Source organism: Cervus canadensis, chromosome 1 (genome assembly GCF_019320065.1).
Source record: "Cervus canadensis isolate Bull #8, Minnesota chromosome 1, ASM1932006v1, whole genome shotgun sequence".
Classification (NCBI taxonomy): Eukaryota; Metazoa; Chordata; class Mammalia; order Artiodactyla; family Cervidae; genus Cervus; species Cervus canadensis.
The window spans coordinates 3,130,815-3,147,133 of record NC_057386.1 but is presented as its reverse complement, the minus strand read 5'-3'; positions in this window follow the sequence as shown (position 1 = coordinate 3,147,133).

Here is a 16,319-nt window from a genome sequence, read left to right as displayed (position 1 = left end):
TGTTTGTTTTGCTTTGGTATGCCTCTTGCTTTGCACACTCTGGTTTCTGTCATTGAGGTTCTTAAACGTGTTCTCTTCATGTCTGTCGTGCCCCTTTATTTTCTAGTTCTCGTTTCTTCACCCATTTTTCAAATTCTGAGAGGATACCCTTAGCTTTCTTTGGCTTCATTTCCCTGCAGAATCTCTTTTTTTAAATATATATTTTCACTGAGCTATTTGTTCCTTTTCCAGTATCCAGGAGGCTTTTTCCAGCTCAATGTATCTTTTCAACACCACCATCTCTAGTATAAGAGATACGAAGGGTTTTGTTTGTTTGTTTGTTTCTGGTTTTTTTTTCTTTCTACTGCTGTAAGCCTGAATCTGTGAAAATGTTAGGAATCACGACAGTTTTAGAAATACCAAGGCTGCAACTTTAACGGAAAGTTACTAAGCTGTTAGTCTCTAAACATCAGATTCTATCTATCTCGTTAATTGTGACCTTTTCCCTGTCTCTTATCCTGAAACAAGGAATTAGTGAATTATTTATTTTGCATAGCCCTTGTAATTGCCTTCCATTGGTGTCACTGATCAAAAAATGACTTCCGTAAATAAACATTTGCGTATGTTCTTGCTTTTGAATATACTAAAGAGATGAAAGGAATCCATTTAAAAAAAAAAAACCGGTTCTAAGGTCAGCTACACAATTATTTATTTTACGTTGGAATTCCAAGGCTAGCCTATGAAATAATCTGAAACATTAAGTTGCTTTTAGGTATTACATAACTTGTGTACACTAGTACAGATTACGCCACAAAAAGAATTGGTGTGAAGGGCTTATTATCTTTACGTATCTCAAAATTTTCATAAGTGATTGGTCGTTAATAGAAATAAGGGTATCATTTCAGGAATGCTGAGGATTCTTCTCACTAGTCTGAAGCTCCTTACGGATGAGAGATTTCTGAGTGAAAGGTACTTATTCCCCTGGCGTTCCCTGGAAACTTGAGGTCGTTGTTAGCCATCCTAGAGATCAGATTAGATTCCAAGTGCATCTCCTCCAGATGAATTGATCTTTTTATTATTTTTGTTTTAGTTGGAGTATAATTGCTTTATAATGTGTGCTAGTTTTTGTTGTGCAACAAAGCGAGTCAGCCACAGGTGTGCCCGCATCCCCTCCCGTTTTGTCTTCCCTCCCGCCCTTCAGGTCATCGTGGGGGACCAGGCTAAGCTTCCTGCGCCCTCCAGCACCTTCCCACCAGCTGTTTCACACACATCAGGGCTACTCTCCTGGCTCATTCCACCCCCTCTCCCCCTGTGCACAGGTCCACTTTCTATGCCTGCATCGCTATTCCTGCCCTGAAAAATAGGTTCAACATCACTCGTTATCAGAGAAACGCAGATCAAAACTGCGATGAGGTATCTATCACCTCACACCAGTCAGAACCGCCATTGCCAAAAAAATCTACTAAGGAAGATGAGGCACACACACACAATAGAATATTAGCCATAAAAAGGATGAGAAGGGGTCATTTGTGGAGACGTGGACAGACCAAGAGTCCGTCTGAAATGAGTCAGAAACAGATGAGTCAATCTTAAGACACAAAGTCCAGGAATTAAACTGAAAACACTATTAACTATGAACCAACTCTGGTTTTTAATTGAATCTACCCAAGTTATTTAATTGCTTGATTGGATGCTATTGTTCTGTTAATACTTACTGCCTGATTCTGTCTGAATTACTTGCATAGCCTTCTTGCCATCTGCTCCATCTTCAATATATTGAAATGTTGGATTTTGCCTATGTTGCTTGTCTTTGGCTTTATTAAGTCATACCAATGACATTTATTAAAGAGCCTCCTGGATCACCACCATGTTTTATTTCCCTTCAACCTACGGTCAAAAGAGACCGCTTTCAAATCAGAGCTTACAGGAGAATATCTGTAGAGATGGGCTATAGACGAATGACTAGCCAGTGAACCCAAAAGCAATGGAACCCAGTGTGTGGCTCGCAGGCATCTAAATTCCTCTTAACCTAAGTTACTTGCATGGAAAGTGATGTTTTAGCCAACCCCCAAACCACCAAACCACACGTGTGTAAGTAAGTTATGAATTTCTATTATTTTTGTATCCATATAGATTCTTCAGGATACTAGGAAAACACTAGGAAACACATACGCCGTGTCACCAGCATTTACGTGGGACACTTTCATCTTGGCAACTCTTCTTCTCACTTCCTTCCCCATAGGATATAGAGACATAAATTATGTTACATGGTTTCTGGGAATTCACATGCTAAATATGCTTCCTCCCAGAAGCTCTGAACCACTCTTTTCATGTGAAGCACATATTCATCTTTCTCTGGACTTTCCACCTGTGTACCCATCTGCACTATCCAAATTCTGTGATCATGCAGCCAAGATATTCTCATGATTGTTCTGTCTCCCTATCGCCCCTGGCCTGATTCTAGAAGTTTGCAGAAGGTCTTTTTTTTTTCCCCTTAATATCACTATCTCTCATCGAGAGCCATCAGATCATCACTATTTCGGGGTTCAAATTGGCAATCAGGCTCAGGAGATGTCATAGGCTTCATTCAGTGCCAAATTTATTTAGTTTCTGAGAAGAGAGAGCGTGGTAACAGCCCAACTGTACCATGCTTCCCACAGGCCCGGTCACCCTCTACTGAGGACGGGAAGAAAGCCATAAGCTCCAGGCTTCTCCAGTTCCAGACTGTATAAGTCCTGCTGCTCCCTGGGCCTTGTGGGTGCCTGACTAGTCCTCACCTACAGCTCCATCCCATTGACATCTGTCAGCTGGTACTTGATGAACAACCTTGACGAGGAAGCAGAAGAACTTCCTCTTCAAGGAACACAGGCTCCTCGGCTCCTTGGTCTTAGGAGCTGGAGCCAGCGCAGCAAGGGCGGTTTATCACGGGTCAGATTCTCAGGGAATCAGCAACTAGCCCTTTTCTTCCAGAAGCATCCCTCAACAGTCTCTTGATCCCAAATCTCCTAAAAGCTGAGATCGCTTGCAGATATTCTCCTGTTCTCTCTCTCTCACGTCCTTCTCCTCTTTGTGTCCTTAAGGGCCTTGGTTTACACATTTGCCCCATGGTTCTGTTTCCTGTTAATGGCTTCGATGTCCTCTCTTTCAATCCTTTCTGCCAAGAAGTGTAGCGTTAGTCGCTCAGTCGTGTCTGACTCTTTGAGACCCCATGGACTGTAGCCCACCAGGCCCCTCTGTCCATGGGATTCTCCAGGAAAGAATCCTGGGGTGGGCTGTCATTCTCTGCCTTTGACCCGCTCCCCGATCTTTCCAGACCTGGACTCCCTTCCAGCTTCCTCAGGTCTGTGGTCTCCCTTCTACGGCAGCAGTGGGCCTCCAAGTGTCAATGCCACCCCAACCCCAGCCCAGCCCAGTGGGTAGAAGGCGGCTCCACCTGAAATCCCCCAGAGGCCCGGCTGCCCAGGGGTCTTGCACATAGTGCATGCATCTCCCCAGGTCTTCAGCTGTGTGTGAGCAAGACACTGGCTCCCTGGAAACCCACTCCAGCGCATGGGTCAGGCTGCTGTCCCGCATCCCTGAGAATGCCTCACACTCCCCTGGTTGGCCTGGTGTTTCAGTGGTCCAAGTGTTAGCTGCTCAGTCATGTCCAACTCTTTGAGGCCCCATGGACTGTAGCCCACAGACTCCTCTGTCCATGGGCCATTCTAGGCAAGAATACTGGAGTGGGTTGCCATCTCCTTCTCCAGGGGATCTTCCCGACCCAGGGATCGAACCCTCCTATCCTGTGTGTCCTGCATTGCAGGCAGATTATTTACCTTCTGAGCCGTCAAGGAAGGAGGATCCACGTACATAAATAAGTCCTATTTAAGTGAGGCCATGTGACCCACTGACAATCCTAAGGGTGTTTCTCTCATCTCTGGGGTGGTTAAACCCTCTGGCTGCTTCCTGAAGGCTGTGGTCCCAGGATGGATGGCACCTTCCCCATCAAGCAAACAAAAGAGCAAGTATTCCCAACACAAGGTGAAACTAAAAGCAGAAATGTACAGGCCCCAGGAGAGTAGGGTGAATCGTCCATTGTAGACCTTCCTCATTCCATGAGACATTTGTCTAGACTGGGTGCATCTGGACTCACCATGAGTTGTTAGGTTGTGTGTGGACACTCAATCCCTGTCTCCTTGCCAGCGTCCAGGGGATGTGGGAAGGGACAAGGATCATCGGATAGATTTGGAAGAGGTCAACTTTGCATTTTCAGAGATGCTAACTTGAGAAACAGGAGGCTCTAGGGATCCAGATATCTGGGGAATTTGCAGATTAGCAGCCCTGCCGCTTTCCCTAGAGAGCGAGCTCATGGCTGGGCTGCAGAGAGGGTCATTCAGGTCAACTTGCCATTGCCCTCAGCTTCCTACTGTGGAGGCTGTGATACCCTCTCCAGGCACCTGACCACCATCGCAAACACCATCATCACCAGTCCTGGGCTCTGACAAGTACTGCCTGTGTGCTTCAACCTCTACCTCTGAGAACACGCAGTGGAGAATCCTCAGAAGCTTTCCAGAAACTTTATTAGCTGCTGAGCCACTGAGTACGTTAATGATCGTAGTTTCAGGATGATGGAAATTGGTGACAAAATATTTTTGTATGCAATGAGGATTTAGTCCTCACTCAAGTTATATCTCAAGACAGAAATCTGAAATGTCATCGTAGCAACAGTCACTCAGAAATGCTATTTGCCAGTTGAAATTTGCAGAGTCAGACACGACTGAGCCACTGAACACAGTATGTCTATCTCTGCGCTGATTAATTCATATTCCACAAAACACAGGAAGAGACTTTGGTAATATTTTCCTGCTTGTTCTCAACTCACATGTACTTAATAAGTTAAGTGTGTACTAAGATTTATCAGTCTAATTCCTTTTATATCTAGTCCATTGTAAATTTTTCAAATTGCTTTTATATAAATCTTATTTTTGTATCTTTCCAACTATCCTAAGGACCAACAAGCCAATTATTGCTTCCACTGTGCACATAAGAGAACCAATATTCTGCAGTCACAGATCTGGGAGCTAGGATCAAATAATCGTGTGACAGAATCAAGGCACCACCCCAGATTTTCACATTCTGTATCTTGTGGACCATTTGCACATGGCAGCTGCCTCTTACTAAGAAGAAAACTATGACAGACAAATGGCCATAATTTTGAATTTCTAAAGAGAAACACCAGCGATTTTAAAGAACTCCAGCAAATACACATGGATAGCACAAAAGGCCAGACCTGATTTCAGAAACGGGACGAAAGAGAGGAAATTCTACAGGGCACTCAGGTTTAGTCTGTGCTGCACTTTAGCTCTGCCATTGTTTAATTTTCTTAGTCAAAGCCATTCATCTTCCACGGGGATCAAATGCCCTGGGTGGTAAAACAACGGATGTGCGATTCGTCAGGAGCAAGGGAGCGGCGTCGGGGTAAAGGGGCAGAGTTTGGCAGAGTCAGGCCTGGGACCCTGACTGCCTCAACCTCACCACAGGACTCGAGGGAGAAGACTGCTTTTCATACAAAGTGAAAAAGAGAAATGCAGGCTTCCTCTTAAGCAGCGTGTGTATTCAGGGTTCCAAGAAAGGAAATTCATCTGCTTTTTTACCCCAAGACCCCTATCCATTTGAAAGCCAGATATGTCTCTTCTCCTCCCAAGATAACATAGATGTGAGTTATCAATGCCTCTTTCTAGAAGATTCACAGCCACTCTGGAATAGCCAGTGATGAGAGAAGTTAGGAATAGTTGATTTTAATTTATCTACCCCCACCCTCACCATACACATTCACACATCATTGCATTATATTTTTTAAAGATGTTTTTTAATGTGGATCACTTTTTAAAGTCTTTATTGAATGTGTTACAATATTGCTGGTTTTATGTTTTGGCTTTTTGGCCCTGAAGCATGTGGGCTCTTAACTCCCTGACCAGGGATGGAGCCCACACGCCGTGTGGTGGAAGGCGAAGTCTGAGCCGCTGAACTCCCAGGGACTATCCCGTCTTCTGTCTGTCACTAAAACTACTGGAAAGTTCTGGGATCTACCTAACGCTGATTTCCTGTTTGAAGATGGCCCGCATGCTGGTTGAGTATGAAAAACCTTTGCTTGCTTTGCTTTTCTAAAAGGAGGCAGGGTTTTCAAGTAACTTAGATTAGCTTTTCCAAGCGCTGTACTTCTTCCCCGTCAGAAGGTTACAAAACAGTATTAGGTTTTCTTCCGGTACAATAGTAACAGTGACCTTTCTCGGGTCTCCACAGGTCAATAAACTGATCTCTGGTCCCAGGAAGTACACCCACACACAATTTGAAGACATTGGGAGGCGAAATCTGAAATCTAATTTTCCCTTCCAGAGACAGAAATACCTGGAAAAGACAATTTTAAGCCAGAAGAGGCCAAGATATGATTAATCAGTAAGTTATAATCTATAGATCCTATGTAAGATGAAAGATTTCATGGTCTGACCATCTTGTGGATGCTTTAAACAGCTCTGAGTAACTTTCTGAAAAGAAAAAAAAATGTTTTGCAAACAGGACAGAACAGATGCTAGTTTTAAGGTGGGAAGAATCTTTGAGTAGCAACTAGTAATCAAGTATCAAGAAAAATGTGAATTTACAGCTGAACTTTATGTGTATCATAATCCTTTGTTTCCACACAGAATTGTGGAAATTCTAGTAAAGAGCATTTGGAAATGGAAATGTGCTATGTTGGGCTGGAATAGAAAGCCCTTTTTTCTTTTTTTAACAAGCTTCCACCCAACTAAAATATATAAGTGTCCAAAACCATAGGCCTTGTTCAATTATTATTGATGTTGTTTATTCCACGACTAAAAATGGAAATAGATGAAATTTCTTAAATTAGGATTCATTGGTTTGGATCCCTTGTGCAAGATTTTTTTTCAGTCAATGAGCTAAAAATCTCAGCTACTGCCTGTTACATCTTTACTGCTCATTCCAGTTCTGAGACTGCCATGATGTCAGTGGAAATCCTTGATACAAAATAAAAATATAAAAAAACAATAAGTATAAAAGGACTCTGTATGTTCATGTTTACAGTAGGTTATGGATGTACTACAGGGCTTTTTGCAAATTGGTCTACTTAAATAAAATGTGTGCTTTCATTTGTACAAATAAAGTTGACTTACAAGATGAATTAAGTATGATTAAGAAACTTGTAGTGACTGTAAGGACCTTAAAGTTTCCTTATTTTTTTTTTCCAGAGTGTTTTCTCTACCCATGGAATCATTTTCTTCAGGATGTCATATTTAAATATTTTTTTTATGTCGCCAAAGAATTCCATCTATTGATACAATGAAGTATTTATACCAACACATCTAAACTTAACTGAGATGCCAGAACATTACTCGGTTATCGATATATGATTTTTAGAGGACCTTAAAACAGTTGATGATTTGCTTTTGTCAGGCTGAGGGAAAACTATACATTTTATAAATAAATTATACTTTCATGAATCTGGTTAAATGAATGGATAACGGGAGGGACAGATACAGAATTTTAAACTGGTGGTAAGCGGACACTGGTGAAAATAGAAAACCGCATTTATTGCTAAAGATTCAGGGATATCTCACAAAGTCAAATGTGTTCAAACTTTCTAACAGCTGCTTAAGCTTTTTCTATTATCTTAGTGAACATATGGGGTTTTTTTGTTTCATATTCTTTCTAATAGTAAGTGAAGCCTCTTTTCCTATCTGTGCAATCAGGTCATAAACCAGCATCATTACCCCCATGAGTTCCAGGACAAATTAACTGTGCCTGCTATTATCAAGAGACTCACGACCAAAATCTGTAGCTAGATTAAAAAAAAAAAAGAATTTCACCAGTGGTTGCCGAGGGAGAAAGGGAGTGGAGAAGGGAAGGACTGGAAGCTGGGGATAAGATGCAAACTCCTATGTGCGGGATGGATAAGTGACAAGGTCTACAGGGAACTGTGTTCAACATCTTGAGATAAACCATAATAGAAATGAATAGGAAAAAGGATACATGTATATATATACATATGTGTGTGTATATATATATAAATGAATCATTTTGCTATACAGTAGAAATTAACACAACATTGTAAATCAACTATACTCCAATAATTTTTTTAAAAAGAACTTCGAAAAATTAATTAAATACTTCTTTTTAAAATTAGAAAAAAATTCAAATGGCCCATATATATGCTGACATCTGAAAATTCTCTAACCTAAGCTGTATTGAAATGAAACTACCAGTGTTTGAAAACTTGAATGTAAATGTAAATGTGCTGATATGCCTAAGGTTTTTATTGACACGCAGAGAAATACAATCAGCCTATAGCGAGCAAGCACTCACTGCTGTGTCTCGTCACATTTCCAGGCCTGGGCGTAGAGTGGATTTCCATGTCTCTCTGATAAATAATCTGAACATGTTGATACACCTTCTGGCAACGTAGTTTAAGAATCACTTTGTCTCTATAATCTGAATGTTTCCAGGAAAAGCCATTTTTCTTTATATAAAATGTCCAGATAATTGTCTCCGTTTCCTATTGGTGAAATATACTTGGTTGAAGCAAATGCGAGCGTCTGTTAAGCGGAGTGGAGCTCACGAGAGAAGCTGAGTAGCTAACCTTTTTCACATGTGGTGACCACAATTACATTTCATACTGGAACTTGTTTGCTTTCTTAGCCTGCTCCAAATGGATTCCACGGTAGCTGGGAACTTGCAAAAGTATTGCCAGGTATAACGAGAGGAAAAAATATATTGAGTTTAACTTCATTACAGCACCAGCACTTGTATCAACAGGATCTGGCATAAAATGGGAAAGTTGCCGAAATTCATCAAGCGACTTTAGTGTTTAGAATAAGCGGTGGCGACCCTTGCTGTTCCTGATTCCAGATCGTCTACGGATCCTGCTTCTCTGGTCTTCTGGGTCTGCAAGCTCTCAAGGTGGAGACTGAGGGCTAAGCAGGCGTGGGCCCCAGGCGAGACGACCCCGCAGAGCCCGGCTGCAGCAGGCCCGTCCCAGGACGTGGGAGCTGGCAGGAAGAAATAGTAAGTCCAGGCAGACAGGCACAACTCAGCAAAGAGACTGATAAGCGAGCGCTAGTGAGCAGATCGAATCAGCCTATAATTCAGGAGACCTGGGTCCCAGCCCTGAGTCAGGAAGATCCCCTGTAGGAGGGAGTGGCTACCCACTCCAGTACTCTTGCCTGGAAAATTCCATGGACAGAGGAGCCTGGCGGGCTACAGTCCGTGGGGTCAAGAGTCGGATACACTGAGCAGCTAGCACGTGCATACGCGGAGCAGATCGGAGCACCCATTCAGGTTCAGAACACTGAATTCATTCCTGTCTTTATTCCTCAAACCTTAATTCTATCTTGCAATTTATTTATTATTTGTTGTTAAGTTGTCGCTGTTTATAAGTTGCGTTTGACTCTTTGCAACCCCGTGGACTGCAGCCCACCAGGCTCCTCTGTCCATGGGATTCTCCAGGCAAGAATACTGGAGTGGGTTGCCATTCCCTTTCCAGGGGATCTTCCCCACCCAGGGATCAAATCTGCATCTCCTGCATTGGCAAGCAGAGTCTTTACCACTGAACTATCAGGAGAGCACATTTATTATTTATTCTCTTTTATTATGATTAAAGCACTGAGCTGAGTATTGGTTAAGACTAGAATAGAGCTTCTCAGACTTGGCATTATTGATATTTGGGCTCAGACAGTTCTTCGGGGGTGAGGAAGTGCTATTAGTATTCCACCCTGAGATGTTTAGCAGCTTTCCTGGCCTCTGCATGCTAGAGTCATTAGCAACCTCACTCCTCAAAAGTCTCTGGATGTTTTATGTCCCCAGGGGCAAAAATCTCCCCCACTGAGTCACTGGATTAGAGGATTTGAGAATATTCTCCCGGCATCAGAGTCTTCACAGTCATGAGAACTTGACCCTTGGAACTCTTTCACATTGATGCTTGTTTGTAATTCTGGGCTCACATTATATTCAGAATGTTACCTGAAACATTTGTTTGTGTAAACCTGAAAATTCTTTTCCTCTGGGATCCTCAGTAGTTATTCCAAAAATTTTATCAGATAAGCACATACAGCATTTATAAATTCTCCATCTCTCCAGCTCAACTTGCATTGGGAAATTGCTGAACTGGATGCTCTCAGCATATTGCCTGGCCTGTGAGAGGAAAGTAACACACTTGAAATAAGCAGAGGACATGGAAAGCTGAACTTTTGGGTGTTGAGTCTGTAGGAAGCAGAGCTTCCAGAAAAGTGAGAAATGACTTGAGTCATTCTAAAAGAAGAGTGTAGGAAGAGAATTTGATTCAAGAAGATCCATGTGACCATATACACTTTGATAAGGAGGGAGAACTTGAGAAATACACACATTGGTAGACAAGGAGAAATAGCCACAGAAATAGATGCTTTGTGAATCCCCAGAAAGTGAGCGTGCAAGGTCATCTAAAGACCTTCCCTGCACTTGATCTTGACTCAGAAACTCCCTGAAGGAAACAAAACTCCCCGAAGGGAACATTGCATTCAGGAGGTTGACTGCTTGCATTGAAGTCCACCATGTCAGTAATCTCTAGGCAGAATATGCCAGCAGTTCAGTTCAAACCACCATGATGGCACTCGATCTGAAGTCACGTCCACGGCAGAAGGGAAACCTGAGTTGGACAGTGCTGGCCTCCCGGAACCAGTCACCCGAGAGGCCCCCAGTTCCAGGCTAACAATATCTGACGCGTAAGGTAAATAATTTGCAGTCTGTTTGTTGCACCGGGCAAGGCTGCCAGCTGAGAAGGCCATCCAGGGGCTGGGGCCCTAGGAGCAGAGCGCTCCGTGGTGATGAATGGAAGAGCTGACCCGCAGTGAGCGGGGTGCCGACCCAAAGAACCCAGCGCGGAAAGCTCCGGTAGACCTCCCCGGGGTGGGGAGCGGGCTGCAGGCGAGGTGGGTTCATTTGTTTTTATTTGCTGGTTTCACTCCAGAAGGCAATGTTTGGTTTTGCCTCCAGGACTGCTGCAGGGAGGTGATATGGCCCATGAAGCGCCAGCGGACCTCACCAGGCAGAACCACGAGGAGCCATTTGTCAGAGCTCCAGACGTGGGCGAACACGTCCGCAGATGCCCTGAGTTTGTTGTTATTAAAAGCAGGTTTCAGGCTGATGAAAGCTCCCAGGTCGGTAGCCTCTGAAACCTGGAGCAGAACAGCAGGGAAGATCCAGCAAGGACACACTCCAGTGCAAAGATAGCCCCCGTCCTTCCAGGCGCTGCCTCCAGCAGAGCCAGCATCTCTGCCAATGGGGCGCCGATTGCCTGATTGGCTGATCCTAGGGCAAGAGAAAGGGATTCCAGCCCCGGGACACATTCATGCCAGACCTTTATTCTTATAAAAAGACCACTGCTTGCCCGTTACCCTGAGTGTGTCTAATGAGGAACAAGACACAGAGGAGCCGGCCGGCTCATACCTGGATAAATAAATTAAATGTGAGTCGTGAGTCCAAGTCAACGTGAACGTAAATACAGTGTTTCCAGCGAGACAAACGGGTCCTTCATCACCATCAATGCTGACAGTTTCCAATGGGACTCAAATGATCCAGCTGATTTTTTTCTTACATAATCTTGTTAGCAGCCTGTAGTTCTTTAGAAAGTAGTGATAGATGTCATCTTTTCTCAAAAATGGCTTATTGATAAGTGGTTTTTATTTCCACGGCTTCTGAAAAATACCTTTAGATTCAGACCACAGCAAAGGCTTCATCTGCATGTCTTTACTTCTCTCCAAGGCTTCCGAGGTAGAGAATCTCCTCTTCCCAGTGGTAGAGAATCCACCTGCCAATGCAGGAGATGCCAGAGGCATGGGTTTGAACCCTAGGTCGGGAAGATCTCCTGGAGTAGGAAATGGCAACCCACGCCGGTATTCTTGCCTGGGAAATGCTATGGACAGATGAGCCTGGTGAGCTACAGTCAAAGCGGCTGCAGAGTGGGACATGACTGAGCACGCACACACTCTCTTCTCCAAACTGGAAACTTGAGTCTCAACATCATTTCCTGACTTTTAATGCATCTTCTTTTCAGTATCTTTCTCCTTAAAGTGACTTTCCTTTAGATTTAATTTTCTGTGTAACAATTTGATGTGAGGCTCATATTGCTTGACTTCTGGTGTGACACATGTGCAAGATCTCAAAAATCCTGACTGCTTTTCTAGGAGGCTGTGGTTTATATTGTTTATACGCTTTCTGTCGTGGCTTATTCATTTAAAGATGAATGGTGGATGGCCTCCACAGGAGGGTTGCGTGGGACCTGTATTCTGGAAGCTCCCAAAAAGAGTGAAGATCCGCAGCGCGTTTAACACTCACTCTGTCCTTTCTGTCTGTGCCTTGTCCCGACCTTCTCATGCGCAGACACCCCACTGCCCCAACACACGGACATAAAGCGAAGGGAGTTATAGTTTCTGTTGTTGAAGTTCCTGTTGCCACGTTCCCCTTGCCGTAATGGGACCCGGAGCATGCAGACTATGAGGACAAGGTTTGGTTTGCTGGTCTCAAGACGCACAGAAAGGGGAGAAGCTGTAGAAAAGGTGACACCAGAGGGGAAAATGAAGGAATTAAAGAAGACTGGGACTTCGTGGTGATCCAGTGGCTAAGAGTCCACACTCCCAGTGCAGGGGGCCTGGGTGTGACCCCTGCTCAGGAAACCAGATCTCGCAAGTCCAACTGAGAGTTCACAGGCCGCCAACTGTAGATCCCACTTGCTGCTATGAAGACCAAGGATCCCACGTGACACAACTAAGCCCCAAATAAATAAGTACAAATGTTTAATATAAAGAGGCCACTTTGTAATAATAAGCCAAATAAATAAGTACAAATATTTAAAATAAAGAAGCCACTTTGTAAGTGATGCCTACTTTAGCAATTCCTAGTAATTCGCTTCTTAAAAAAAATACTATCTGTTATATTTCTAGAGAGCTTGTTGTTTTGCTTTTAATCTAAATTTTTGGAAAAACTTGAAGACAGTCCAATATATAGACAAGCGTTTGAATTAGCACAACTCTTAAAAGCTGTGATAAAATATTTCTAGAAGGAGCTTGTTATTTTGCTTTTAATCTAACTTTTTGGAAAACCTTGAATAAAGTCCAATAGGTAGATATATATTTGAGCCAGCACAACTTTTAAACACTGTCTTCTAGAAGCTATGACCAGAGTCCATGCCTTAATGAGAGTGAATTAAATGGGTCTTCCCAATCGCCAGATGAGGTCAGTTGCACCTGGAAGATTGGAATTTTTAACAAGAGAGAAGTAGAGGTCAAGTTTTGAAAGTCAGCTAAGTCTAGATCCGAGGAGAAAGCGCGTCTGTGCGAAAGGGCCCGTGCGTGCCCGCGTGCGGCTCCAGCCTCCTCTGACTCTTTGCTGCGCCGTGGACCATAGCCCACCAGGCTCCGCTTTCCAGGGAATCCTGCAGGCAAGAACACTGGAGTGGGTTGCCAAGCCTTCCTCCAGGGCATCTTCCCGACGCAAGGCTCTACCCCGCATCTCTTGTGGCTCCTGCATTGCAGGCTGGTTCTTCACTTGCTTAGTCGCCAGGCGAGCCCCTGTGCTAAAGGTCTCAGTCATCAGCAAAGCCTTCTGCAGGAGAAAGCACACACTTTGTCTTCTAACTGCCCGGAATCCTTAGCTTCTTACACACTCAGTCTCTTCTGGGCTTTAGTCTTTCAAGCACTGTCAGTGATTCACTCAGCCTGTGAAAGGCCATAGATGGGAAAGGAAATCAGAAAAAAACGGAAACCTCTACTCAGAGAGAAGTTCACTTACTAACCTTAGTGATCAGCTTCAACTACTGATTAAGTAAGGTGGATTTAATGGCCTTGGAAATATTAATTTTCTAACATGTTCGAAATCCTGATAAGCTTAACAAAGGTGAAATGTCAGCCAAGTTGAGCTGCAAAAAGGTTGATACCCAGAGATATTTTTTTCACTTTTATCTAATTCTCAGTGTATTTAAAAGATATCCACACATTCACTTTGTTGAGAAAAGCAAGGTGTTACTTCTAGACATTTATCTGGATGATTCTCAGTATCAGAATATTGGTAGCATTCCATTCTTGCTAACACTGTTCCTATTCATCATAAGTAATCTTAAGAAAGACATGAAAGTTGACTTTTATGTTTTATCTAGATTATTTTACTTGTTCATTTATTTCGTTCATTCAGAGGTAGTTACTGACCACCAACTATGTACTTGTATTACACCATACACTGGAATACAGTAGTAATCAGATATGATGGCCATTTTAAAGGTACTTGCAATCTAATGGGAAGCTTATAATCTCCACTTATCACCTAACGTTTCATTTCCAGAACTCCATGCAGCAGTATTTATAGACATGAACAAATGGTAGTTTTCCTAAGCATGTAAGGTTTTGCAAGTTATTGTTCTGAGTCAAAGAAAATGTAAATGGTGATATACTATTTCTCTTGTCTGCACCACCAGCATCATACTTTGCAAATATTTGTAAAAATACTGCTTTTGTTGGAATATAATGGCCCTACAATATTGTGTTAGTTTCTGCTCTGTAACAGTGTGAATCAGCTCTATGTAGACACATACCCCTTCCCTCTTAAACCTCCCTCCCACCCCTCACCCACCCCCTAGGTCATCACAGAGCACGGCGCTCCCTCCCGGCACCACACCGCAGCTTCCCACCGGCTCTCTATTTACACATGCTAGTATATATGCCAATCAAAAAATATTATTTTGTATGAAAAAGATGTAATTTTTTAAAAGTATACCACCTACCTCGAGCACTTACAACAAGACTAATTTCACAAAATAATATTAACCCAAGAATCCATTGAGTGCTGAATATGTGATTCAAACAAAATGCTATACAGAAATGAAGAAGAAGAAATAAACCGTGGGGGGAAAATCAAGAAGAATCCTGTGAATAATACGGTTCTTAAGGTGGAGCCAGGGGATCTCCCAGGCTGTAGCAAGTAGCAGCGGTGGGGCATGGCAGGGCGGAGGGGACTTGAGCAAGGACAAAGGTGAGTATAGAGGATGGAATGCAGAAGTAGGGAGTCAAAAGATATCTGGAGTAACAGGCAAATTTGGCCTTGAAGTACAGAAAGAAGCAGGTCAAAGGCTAATAGAGTTTTGCAGAGAGAACGCACTGGTCATAGCAAACACCCTCTCCCAACAACACAAGAGAAGACTCCACAAATGGACATCACCAGATGGTCAACACCAAAATCAGATTGATTATATTCTTTGCAGCCAAAGATGGAGAAGCTCTATACAGTCAGCAAAAACAAGACTGGGAGCTGACTGTGACTCAGATCATGAACTCCCTATTGCCAAATTCAGACTTAAATGAAGAAAGTAGGGAAAACCACTAGACCATTTCAGGTATGACTTAAATCCCTTATGATTATGCAGTGGAAGTGAGAAATAGATTCAAGAGATTATATCTGATAGACAGAGTGCCTGAAGAACTATGGACAGAGGTTCGTGACATTGTACAGGAGACAGTGAGCAAGACTATTCCCAAGAAAAAGAAATGAAAAAAGGCAAAATAGTTGTCTGAGGAGGCCTTACAAATAGCTGTGAAGAGAAGCGAAAGGCAGAGGAGGAAAGGAAAGATATACCCACCTGCATGCAGAGTTCCAAAGAATAGCAAGGACAGATAAGAAAGCCTTCCTCAGTGGTCAGTGCAAAGAAATAGAGGAAAACAACAGAATGGGAAGGACTAGAGGCCTCTTCAAGAAAATTAGAGATACCAAGGGAGCTTTTCTTGTAAAGATGGGCTCAATAAAGGACAGAAATGGTATGGACCTAACAGAAGCAGAAGATATTAAGAAGGGCTGGCAAGAATACATGAAAGAACTGTACAAAAAAGATCTTCATGACCCAGATAATCATGATGGTGTGATCACTCACCTAGAGCCAGACATCCTGAAACGTGAAGTCAAGTGGGCCGTAGGAACCATCTCTATGAACAAAGCTAGTGGAGATGATGGAATTCCAGTTGAGCTATTTCAAATCCTAAAAGATGATGCTGTGAAAGCACTGCACTCAATATGCCAGCAAATTTGAAAAACTCAGCAGTGGCCACAGGACTGGAAAAGGTCAGTTTTCATTCCAATCCCAAAGAAAGGCAATGCCAAAGGTACTGCACAATTACTTTCATCTCACACACTAGCAAAGTAATACTCAAAATTCTCCAAGCCAGGCGTCAACAGTACATGAATGGTGAACTTCCAGATGTTCAAGCTCATTTTAGAAAAGGCAGAAGAACCAGAAATCAAATTCCCAACATCCGGTGGATCATTGAAAAATCAAGAGA